The following is a 12,532-nucleotide window of genomic DNA, read 5'->3' as shown; positions in this document are numbered from 1 at the left end:
CCTCATTTGCCCACAAACAACCCCTCCCAGTTCTCTGTCTGCATAACGCACCCCCTAATAGGATATCATATCACCTATCCCTTGGGGTGTATTCCCGTGCTGTGGTGGATGTTCTAATGTTAACAGGTGTATTTGAAAGCACCCAACAGGTGCAATGAATACTGGAAAAAATGACTTTTTTTCTTTGCTACAATTAACACAACACTACAAGTAAAACATGTTTCACGTAAAAACTGTTTCCAAGTATGGGTTAAATACAAAGAATTTGTTGCGGAGCTTTGGCAATCCACCATAAAATAATTTACCACTTAGCACAGGACTATACAAAGTACATAGACATTAGACATATAGGAGCATCAAGGGTCATGTACATTCGCAATACACATGGCCCTTATGGTTCAATATGGTAAAATTCTTACACTCTCAGAGTTACAAATGAATACAATTTTTGGGGACTAGTAACTAAGTACATTTATTCAAGTACTGTACTTAAGTACGCTTTTGAGGAATTTTGACTTTCCCAGATTGATTCCCGGTTCTCCCTTGGTTAGCATTGAACGAAGTGTCACTTGAGCAAGACACTGAACCCTATTACTAATACTTCTGATGAGCAGGTTGGTGCCTTGCTTGTTTATGTTTGTTTATTTGGATCCCCATTAGCTACTACCTTAGCAGCAGCTACTCTTCCTGGGGTCCACACAGAAATAAACTACATTACATTACATAACATGAAAACATTTTACATGACAGTATCAAAAAAAAAGGTTAAACACTTAAAATACAAACAAAATGGAGAATATTAATCAATCTTGATTATATGGTGTAGTAGCCTTAATTATAAATGCAACATCTTAATGATACCTCAACAACCAAATGCAAACAAATTCAGGTTACAAATACAGTTATACTATGTAAAAACATTAAACAGTGTGCAGTTAGCCGTTGTGTGTCAGAAGTAGCATGCATGGTAACTTGCATGGTTTCCTTCACTACTAGTGTGAATGGGTGAATGTATTTGCACATTGTAACATGCTTTGGAAAAAGGCGCTATATATAAATGCACCATTTACCATGTAAGGTAGTGCAGACATACAGTACAACTGTAGCTATATAGACCCTATTCCTGGCCATGCCCCCTACTTCCGTCTCCGGTAAGCAATTTAGGTCTGTGACATCCTGTAGCAGCCGGCAGCCAGGTCTGATAGATGCTTGTTTTACCAAAGCAGACGTGTTTGTAAAAGGTTGTTATTAACTATGCAAGAGAAATGGTGACATTCATACACATCAGTGGTGGAAAAAGTACTCACATTTTTTACTTAAGTAAAAGTATCAATACTGCAATGTAGAAATACTCTGTTACAAGTAAAAGTCCGGATGCACATACTGGAGGTAGTTGAAAACAGACAAAAGAGATCCATAGCTGTCTGCAGTAGCTGCACAAGTGTTAGGGGACATGTTTGCAAGCTAGCACCCTGAGTGGCGAACAAACAGTTTGTATTTTCCTATTTTGAGGAAGTTAAGAATTCTGCAAAGCATATCGTCTCTGTCGGGTGGAAACCCCATAAGTCAGAAACTGTTTCTTTTAAAGATTCAAATTCGAAAAATATCAAAAGTAGCAGATCCACAAGCTCGAAAGTTTCTAGCTTGTGGATCTGCTGCTTTTGATGCTTTTGTGTGACGCTGTAGTATGATCAAGTAAGGCATTCATTTACCGGAGAAAAAAACACAAAATGTTCAAATATGGAGATAAGAGGTTTCTGCCCGATAGCAGCGATATACCAAAAATGATAAATATTTATCTGACTGCTCTGTGGGGTTATTATGCTTTTTTATTCTTTCCATCTGACCCCAAGGCTGCTGAGCAGAGGAGACCAGAGGAAAACAAGAGCAGACTGACAAAACCAAGTCTGTCCTCTGACTGAGTGACTCCTCAATAGAAGTAGTTTCTTTCCGCAGTGAACTGTGTCCTTCTGTAAGAGCGAGACAGGGAGACAGAGAGACAGAGAGAGAGAGGAAAGGAAAGGAAAGGCGAGTTGTTGAATAATTAGAGCGTGGAGAAGTATATAGGCTTGAATTCCTGACACATTCATGCACACAGCCATACGCATGAGTGCATGCATGCACTCTTTCACCCTTTCTAGACACTCACGTGCACGCGCGCGCACACACACACACACACACACACACACACACACACACACACACACACACACACACACACACACACGTGACACACACACACACGTGACACACACACACACACACGCACAGGCGCGCGTACACGCACGCACCCATGCACACAGAAACATTCTTGCACAGCACTGACTTAAGGCTTTTGGGCCTAGATCTGCACATGTATGAGGACTAATCAGGGCCTCCTCATAGAGAGAAAGCGCAGGGTCAGTCGGGGTGAGATGTTTGTGATGGAAATTTGGACGGCAGGCGTAGGAAAACAAAGATAGAGACAAGACGCCCCAGAGACGACATACTTTACACATGACATAACACGTACTGAGCATGAAAAAGGAAAAAAAACTGAGAAAATCTCTGAAATGGAATCATATTGTCTTTCTCGTTCATCTGATCAGGAAAAGCTCAACCCCCAATGCGGACATTTTTCACAGAAGTTTAAGAGAACATTGGGATCTCCAAGGGCTTTTGTGTGTCAGATTTATTCTTGAGAGCCTTTTCTTAAGAGTTACAAATTGCTTGAAGTGGTGCCGGCACGGACATGCACACTTGGCCAAGGAATAAATGTATAAATGTTATTCACATTATAGTGTTTTATTATTGATGGTCCAGCCTCTAACCCTGGCAGCGTTGCTGTTATGCTCTCAAGTTGTCCCGAAAGGAAATTAACTGTGCGTGCCTTACTCCAAGTTTGGTCTTTATAAACGCCCGAGGGCTGTTTTATACTAGTACACATCTGTCAACGGTGTTAGCCACAAAACATGATGTATATTCAACTGAAAATAGTGTGCTTATTTTCAACAGTTGAAAATACATAACTCGACAGTTAATGGCTGACACAGTCATTCAACAATGTAGCTTATAAATTAACCTTAAAACTGATATGGGTAGGAATGATTAGTGATGGAATGCAGGTTAAAGTCTATTTCACATTGCATAAACTGTAGTTGGACTGTTTTTTTGTCTACACCAAATCTCTTCGCCAAAAATAGCTGATCTACAAGCTCACATCTTAACACGACGTGTTGTGAGCTTATATGGATCTGCTATTTTTGCTGAATGTTCCCCCCAGAATAGGCATGCTGGGGTTAAAGTGGTTGGTTGCATTAGTTCATTTACACAACATCCTCTGTGTTAATTTAAACTCTGAGCACATAGAAATGTATAGCCACTGTGTAGAATTGTTCAAGTTTCCCCAAACATTTTTTTGGGGGGAATGACCAGCAGGGACATCCATTGACTTCCCAGCAATATCCCCCTAATTCCTTCTTTCTATGCCTTTAAAACTTTGCAAAAATATACTAGATAGTTCAAAGTGTCGACTGCTTTTCACTCCAAGTTGCCTCAAACAATACATTTCACCCCATTTTTCAAGTAAATCCCTGTCCTGTTCCATCTGAAAGACAAGCATGGAGCATCTATCAACCCCCTCCCCCCCACCCCCCCTCGGCCATTCCTGCACCCTTGGAGTCCAGTGCCTGCAGAACTGGACGTTGGAGTGCGGAGATGGGGGCATCCAATGGAACCAAGGCATACTGAAAAATCGTACAAAGATGGGATTTAATGGCCCTTCGATTGAGCGATTCTGAAAGGCAGACCTTTGCCCCCCAGCCTTGACCCCGGGCAACCCCTCCCCTCCTGCAGGGTCCAGTGGTTGTCATTGGTCGTTTGTCAAACTCCTCACACTGATCTGATTACCGTCCAATTTGGGATCTGCCGACTACACGCTTCTGGGATCAAGACAAGCTGCTTTCAGCAACTTTACATGACAACAAATAGCTGGATTGTCTGGGGAGTAGCGGATAGGGAGGAGTATTTTGTTTCTTTTCTTTCACACCTGAGCAGGGGACAAAAGTTTAGACATATCAGCAACAATTCAAAAAACTGGATGTTATTTCATATGTTGAAGAATTGGTGGTGGAATGGGAATAAGCAAATCCTAACAGAAAGCTTATTGTCACATCACAGGTTTACAGGTGCAAATCCTTAGGTGAAATTAGTTTTCATGCTCTTCAAGCTCTATCATTTCGTCGTTTTCCAGGAAAGAACAAAAGGAAAAACCTAAGATATTATCTACATACACATAGCATAATAAGCAAAAGAGTGGCAACGCATCTGTAAGAGCACTATCCCTGGTTATATCCAAGAGCCAAACCCCCTCTTGACAACCAGTATATAACCAGGGAATACCTCAACTCTCAGGTGTACTGACTCTGTGAGCATGCTCCATGGTATAGACGTTCATACAGTAGTGTATTTGATTGAATGTGAACAAAAAATAAAATGACTATAGAGTACTTCAATGTGAACATGCCATATATGTATGTGTAGGCTAGTGGTGGACAAAGAACTCAACCTCAACCTGGTCAAATATTACTCAACTCCAAGTGAAAGTGGTTCTGTCAAATCTCTACTTGAGTTAAAGTACTGGAGTACTTGCTTTTAAAAATACCGTACTTTCAAAAGTATTATGAATAATAAAGTATCTATAATAGTGAAAATAACAGGCCTGCAAGCTCAAATGCTTCGCATTGCTACGCGCTGTGAGCTTGTAGATCTGTCCTATTTGAAATACGGCTCAAGTGGTTAATTCATAATGTGCCGTTTCCCCTGCTTTTTGTGTATACAAAACTATACACTATATACACTATATACAAAAAAACATAAAGGTTTAAATATGGAGATACAAGGTTTCTGCCAGACAGCAACAATATTCTGCCTCATTTCATTTCTATTTTGACCATGCACCTACAGTATGTTTGACATTATAGATTTGACATTGTTTAGCGTTATTTGACTGTGTCTCCCTTGTTTCTTTCTCTATTCTCTATTATTCTTATGACTCTTTATTTTAAACTTCAATGGGAGCTTGAACATTATATTTCCCCCACTATTTTACAGCTGTACACTTGAAGAAGTTGAAGACAAGGCAATGGAAGCAAATTAAGAAATACATCTAAATGCTATGAATTTCGTAAGCAGACATTGTGTGCAACGTGTATCGTGAACCAGTGCACCAGTGGTAATTATCTTGGGTATATCCAGGATAAAATGATGTTCTATATGTAATTTCCTGTTCAGGAATGTCTGTGAATCACATTATAGCAACCTTTTCCTGATTCTCCCTCAAGGACCCCTCATGCCCCTCCCATACCTCTGTCTGGTTTGCACACACACACACACACACACACACACACACACACACACACACACACACACACACACACACACACACACACACACACACACACACACACACACACACACACACACACACACACACACACACACACACACACACACACACACAATTAGCCCATTGCTCATTATGTCTGGCTTAGCTCCTCTGGATTGTGTGTGGAGACTTGGGGGTTGGAACAAAGGTGGGTTTTGGTGACCTCCAGAGAGCATGACCTCAGGGGACATCGGGGGAGTTAAGGGTGGGGACAAGGGGGTGGGGCGATGACGTAGAGGGAGGGAAAGTGACAACTGCTGCCCTCGCTGAGTGTGTCCATCCCTCAGAAACTTGTCATTTAGTCTTCCCATTTACAAGAACAAAATCACTATCAATAGTGCAACTATTATGCTGTACCAGGACAGTTGTTTTGGAATAGATAAAGCTATGAAATACAAGCTACGCTCGTTGCATTACAGTCAGTCAGTCATTTTTTATTATGGCTGTTGCGACTGTAAAAAGTAAAGTATATTGTCTACCACAGGCTGTAAGTAATTACATGAAGGAAGTTTGTCTATTTAAGGCAACATGTCATGTTTACGAGGTTTTTAAGTCCCTATGGAGACGTCAGGCTTTTCGCCACTGAGAGAGCTCGAGGCCACCACTAAAGGCGAACATGGGGACATTCCCGCTTTATCTTCTCAATAAATTTGCCTGATATAGAAGTTTTGAGTTCCCTCCAAAATTTGGTCCATTGTAAAAAAGAGAAAGAAGGAAAGAAAAACTCCCCCACCCACAACTAATACAGGCTACAGAGCCTCCACCCCCTCTCCCAGCCGTGGTGCATCCATCAAAGCGAGCTGAAAGGGGGGGGTGGAGAGTGTGTGTGTGTGTGTGTGTGTGTGTGTGTGTGTGTGTGTGTGTGTGTGTGTGTGTGTGTGTGTGTGTGTGTGTGTGTGTGTGTGTGTGTGTGTGTGTGTGTGTGTGTGTGTGTGTGTGTGTGATTTCTGTGGGGGGTTTGGTTTGGGGTGGTGTTGCATTAACCCCCCAGGGTGTAAAGGATTTTTGCATTAACACCCCTTGTTTGAAAAACAAACTCTTCTGCCTCCAGTTGCTGTGCTTCTCTGAGTCTGCAACCGCTAATAGTTAACTCATGGTCTGTTCACGCCAACTCTGAGAAATAAGCAAGTGATGAATCAATTGGAAGTTGTAATGTAATGCATGCAATGCAGTGAAGGTGTGCAATGTTTGGGTATCGACCCAAACATTGCACACTGATGTGTGATACAGACAGGTTTGCATCAGATCAGAGCAAATCAGTATTTGACATATTGTTTTTAAGTGTGTGTTAACACACACGTTTTAGCTCAAGACCCAAAGGAGAAATTAAACGTTTACCCCGGACCCAAACTAGTGAAAATAGCAGAACTACAAGCTCTCAACACGTCGCTTCGTGCCACGTTGTGAGCTTGTAGATCTGCAATTTTCACTACTTATAAAATATTTATTTATGGAAATTATTCAATTTAGTTTTTCATTTTATTTATGAAATACTTTTGAACAATGTTAGAATTGTTTTTAATTGATGAAAAGTTGTGATTTTTTAGTTTAAACTTTTTTAAATCTTTTGAAATATATGTTATATTTTAAATGTAGGAAACGGAAAAAGGGAGATATTTACTCGCGACCCATAAAAATTGGTCTGCGACCCAAAGATGGGTCCTCCCTACCCACTGTTTGGGAAACAGTGTGTTAAGGTATGTACACTTATGTGTGTTTGTGCGTATCTCTGTGTTCTGTGTCTGTGTGATGTGAATAAAAGAGATTGATCTATCTTTCCCTAGGGGCAGGAGAGCAGAGGTGTTATTCCTCCCCCTCTTTGACAGGAAGCTTAATCAAGGATGCGGAGGTGTGTGGATGACCCGTGACCCTTTTAGGTGTCCTGGTATTTTTCCAACTGCTTGCCTCTGTCACATGAAGCTAGTTTGACACCATTCTAATCTATATGCATGAAGGTAGTGTGATGATAAGACTCTATAACCAAAAGAGCAGAAAAATACAACTCTTCTCCTTTTCTGCCGAACAAAGATGCAAAGCTTTGAAACAACACATGATCACAACCTCATGAATGAATAATACAGAAGTCCAAAATATCTCAAATATCAAAATCTGAGGCTCAAGAATCAAGAAGCCTTTATTTGGCACTGTACATAAAAGTACAAAAAACGAAATGCAATTTTGTGCGGTTCACAAAGTACAGTGCTACAACAATAATAATAAAAATATCAATAATAAAAATGAAAAACTGAAAGAAAAAGCCTCGCAGTATCCACATCAGCATAGCATAATAAGGGCAGGTAGAAAAAGGTATATAAATGTGCAATGAGGCATATGTGCAATATTTGATAAATATTTGACTTGAGAATGCACCAATTTTGTTTAATATGATTACAAATACAAGTTGTATAACTGAAATGATCTCCCAGCAAGCTAGTCTGTTGGAATCCATTTAGTAAAGATGTTATTATAGCACAAGTTTTTTTGTGCAAAATATTGAACAATGAATTAACATTGAAATTGCCTTACTTCTGTTTCCTTGCATAAAAAGCATAGGTTTATTGAAATGGGAGCTACATTTCTTGTATGAATATTTAACTGGTACCAGTAAAAGTAAAACCAGACTGCAAAGTAACATTTTGCCTGGGCAGAGAGTGGCCAATTTTCTTTGTTCAAACTAGGTTTAGACAAGTCTTAAACTCAGTTCATGCAAGCCGCCCCTGGCTTTTCATAGCCTCTACCTTGCTATATTAGGATATTCCTTCAGGTTCCTTTTTTTGGAACCATTACGTACAGAAGATGTATTTAAATATACATACACAAGGCATTGTCAACTGCAATAGTGACAAAAGGCTGGTGGCCAGGAGCAGCTGGGACCTATGGTCTTTAACCAGGACAGGTTTGGACACGTCCACTTCCGAAGGGCTGGCAGTTTGGCTGGAGAAAGTGGCCAGAAATAGTTTAAATGTTCCATTCCAATATAACATGCCCCACTAATGGCCAATAGAACTTGTGCTGCTCCTTACTAGACCAAAGTGTTTTGAACCGAACAACATTGCCATCCCTCGAGCCCCATGCACTCATTAGTGGGGAAAATTCAGAAAATAGAGGAAGATTTGTGTCAGAGGAAAAGGGTAACCATGGGTCACCAAAATCTGTTGGGGTTATCCTAGTCTCGCATAGTCAGACGATCAGAGATCTCTGCCTATTGCCATTGATTGATTGATTGATTGATTGAATACTTGATTAGACGGAAATGTAAACAGCATGAGGTACAGTCAGACATTTGGGTTAAAAGGATAACACAAAAAAGTCCTGGGGATTTGTTTCCATTGTGGCCCTATATGATTGGTGATATCTAATTTCAATGTATGGGACATTTTTCAAAATATGGAAAAAATAATTAACTTTGAAATTGTCTTTCTTCTGTTTCGTTGCGTAGATTTATTGAAATGGGAGCTACATGTATGACTATTTAACTGTACCATAGTAACACCCGACTGCAAAGTAACATTTTGCCTGGGCAGAGAGTGGACAATTTTCTTCGTTCAAACTAGGTTTAGATAAGTCTGAAACTCAGTTCATGCAAGCTACGCCAGGCTTTTCATAGCCTACCTTGCTATATTAGGATATTCCTTCAGGTTTCTTTTTTGCAACCATTACGTTGGTACAGAAGATGTCTTTAAATATACATACAAAAGGCAGTGTCAACTGTCTGCAATAATAACAAAAGGCTGGTGGCCAGGAGCAGCTGGGACCTATGGTCTTTAACCAGGACAGGTTTGGACATGTCCACTTCCGAAAAGCTGGCAGTTTGTCTGGAGAAAGTGGTCAGTAACAGTTGAAATATTCCATTCCAACACAACATGATTTAAATAAGACTTGAGTCTAAATGATCTACTAGTGGCCAAAACCTTACCGGTGGCTCCTTACCAGACCAAAGTGTTTTGAACCGACCAACATTGCCATTCCTCGAGCCCCATGCACTCATTAGGAGGGGAAATTCTGAAAATAGAGGGACATTTAAAATTATTTGATGAACATTTAAATCCGAGTGCATAGTATATTCACTGAAGGGGGCATTAGAGGAAAAGCCATGGGTCACCAAAATCTATTGGGGTTATCCTAGTCTTGCTTGGCCAGACGATCAGAGATCTCTGCCTATTGCCAACCTGTATGATCTAATTTCAATGTATGGGAAAGAAAAAAAAATAAAACGAACAAACTGCAATGCAGAACCAATGCAAGGACTTTAGGGTGGTCCTTCATATTGGGATAGTGATATGATTGGTTTTCAAAGCATCATAGGTTATAGGTTTGTTAGCATCCATTCTTGCTGCTGTTCTAGCCCATTTATTGAATATTGTTTTCTCCAGACATCAGTTGGTGAATATTTCTGATTGTCAGGCTACACAAGTCTAGGGTTATCCTCCAGTAAGCATCATTTATGCTCAGCAAATTACAGGCTTTGAAACGTAGCTGATAAAGAGTCTCCTAGTTAATTTAATGCAACCTGCCCAGTAGATTTTGAGACATACTGTGTGAGAAAATGTGTGTGAAAAAGTTGTCTTTTTGGCTTAAGAGTGGCACTGAAGTAAAGGCAGTTTGGGTCATTGTTGCTTGGGACCAAAGTGGGTGGACAGACCGAGCAACCACAAATATGTGTTTGTATATGTGTGTGTGTTACTTATTTATTGTTTAGTATATGTGCACAAAACTTGTTTTTGTTGGCCAAATTTAAAAATTGGTTATTTCCCTCCTGCAGTTTACAGTTGTAAAAGTTGAACTATTCTCTCCCTTTTCTGCATTCACAGGCTTACTTCGACACACTGTGCTTAAGCCTAGCTTTCCCTCTCTCGAAATGAGCAAGCCACATAAAACAAGGGACAGCCTTTGTATATAATTACTCTTTTGTCTACCCCAGTTGAACCTGGGGTCTCCCTTAATGATAAGGAGAGTGCGTTCACCCCTTTTCTCCTTTCAGCGGCTTTGACGCTGAATAGGGGGGTGGCAATGCCAAATGGGAAAACGACTACACAGTCAGAGAGAAAGGCCAGAATCAATCAGGAAGTGGCAGCTTTTCAGTTGTGCCAATGAAGCCCGGGCAACTTCCTGGTGCTGTTGCCAAGGTGACTCAAAGCTCAGCCAGCTGGTGGGGTGGGTGGCAGTCACATTTGATGGGGGGATGGAAGAGAATGTCGGTTGAGACGTTGGCAGGGAGTGTGTGCAGTGGGCTGGCAAGTGGCAGGGGGGTGAGGGAGGGAGTGAAGGGAAAGGTTGATTGGCCAAATACATTTGCACATGCCCGGAATTTGTCGTCTGCATTTAACCACATAAACCCTATACTTCATTGACTGATGTCCCTCAGGGATCCGTACATGGCCGCCCCTTTTCCCTCTACACCAAATCTCTTTGCCGAAAATAGCCGGGCTCACAATGCATCACCACGCAATGCACTGTGAGCTTGTAGATTGGCTATTTTCGCGGAATGTTCACCTATTTCCGTTGAATATTTGCCTATGCCCAGAATAGGGACACTTTGGTTAACACTTGGATGCAATGCCTCGTTCAAACCCAGGGGGACCTTAAGATTCCCAGGTCACCGCTCTACTAGCCTGGCATGGCCAGACTAATATCACTGCGTAGATATTAGTCTGGGATCTCTGTGTGGAACCTGCATTTCTAAGGGCCGAATTCAAAAAATGCCTCTGGAGATAACCCCGCCCCATATTTGCATACTGGGCATGGCAATTTATTTTTTTGTAATGGCAGATATGTCTGGTTTCCAGGCTACAGCTCTACCTCCTGAGCCACTGCTGCAGAAAGGAAATTATTCATGGTATGTGTCCTGAAGCACATATTCATTGACACCATTCACAACCAAAATTATATGGAACACATGCATGGTTCTATTCTATTTATAATCCTCCCTAAACAATTATGTAACTCCTCCAACTACTCCCAACATGTGGTGTGTGGTATTTGTTTACATATTAAATCTGATCAAGAATTGCACGTCATGTAATCGCAATGTCCTTGGTGCTGGCAAACTATGTATCAGGGTGTAATAATAGCGTCACGCGCGCTGGAAGATGCATTCCTTGCATTAGACTACTAGAGAGTCTGTGTGTATAATATATGTCTCTCTGGCTGTGTGTGGGAGCCGGGTGGGGTACAAGGCTGGTACAGCTGTGCCCGGCTCAGCTCTGTGGTGACAGGAGAGGGGAGGGGGCTGCGTGATGATGGGGGCCGCGGAGGGTGGGCAGGCCGGGTGAGCTGGGCAAACACAGCTGGGGCCACAGCCAGGGTGGATCCATCGCTCGGTGTCCCCCTCACACTTTTATCAGTGTGTTTGCTCAGGGGATGGGGCTTAATCCTCACACACTGATCTCTATGCTGACCCCAACACACTCTTTCATCATCAACGCTCCCTCTCGTTCCTTCCTCTCTTCACACCAATCTGATAGGTTTGGGTGAAAATGACCCTGTCCACAATCACACCCTCACTAATTCCTCCATTGGGGTAAACTTGGGTGTTCTTTCTATAATAAATGCCTGGATGTGATTCCCAGTGGATATCTGTGACCTTTCTGTGTGTGGGGTATCACTGGATGAATTGCGTGGTGTGTGGGTTGGCCTCGATTATTTGGTAAATTCTTGATCATTATTTGACCTTTCTCTGAAAGCCAGGACAAAGGAACATTGTTCCTGTTATGTCAGTTTTTAATGGTAAACATTAGAGGAATATTTCTTGTCATTTGCAGCAGAAAATAGTCACATTGCTCTGCCACAAGTTTCATTTACTGTCTCATCACACAATTATTCTGCTCGACTTGGCGCAAAAAACATAAATGTAAGCACAAGTACAAAGAAATCAAAGTTACCACTCAACATCAACATTTTTAGATTTATTTGTGTCATTATTCATATTCTTATTACCAGGGATACTGATGAAAGCAATGACATACATGACAATCAGTAATTCAGAGAGATATTCTGCTCTGCGGTCCTGGAGACCGACTCATTGTTATTCTAGCCACTCATTTCATTAATTTGGACCTGGGAAAACAGGTGAATGTGATGCTTTGTTGTAAAAAAAAAAAAAAGATC

Source organism: Gymnoscopelus microlampas, assembly GCF_963454915.1.
Source record: "Gymnoscopelus microlampas genome assembly, chromosome: 14".
NCBI lineage: Eukaryota > Metazoa > Chordata > Actinopteri > Myctophiformes > Myctophidae > Gymnoscopelus > Gymnoscopelus microlampas.
This window is presented reverse-complemented; position numbering follows the sequence as displayed.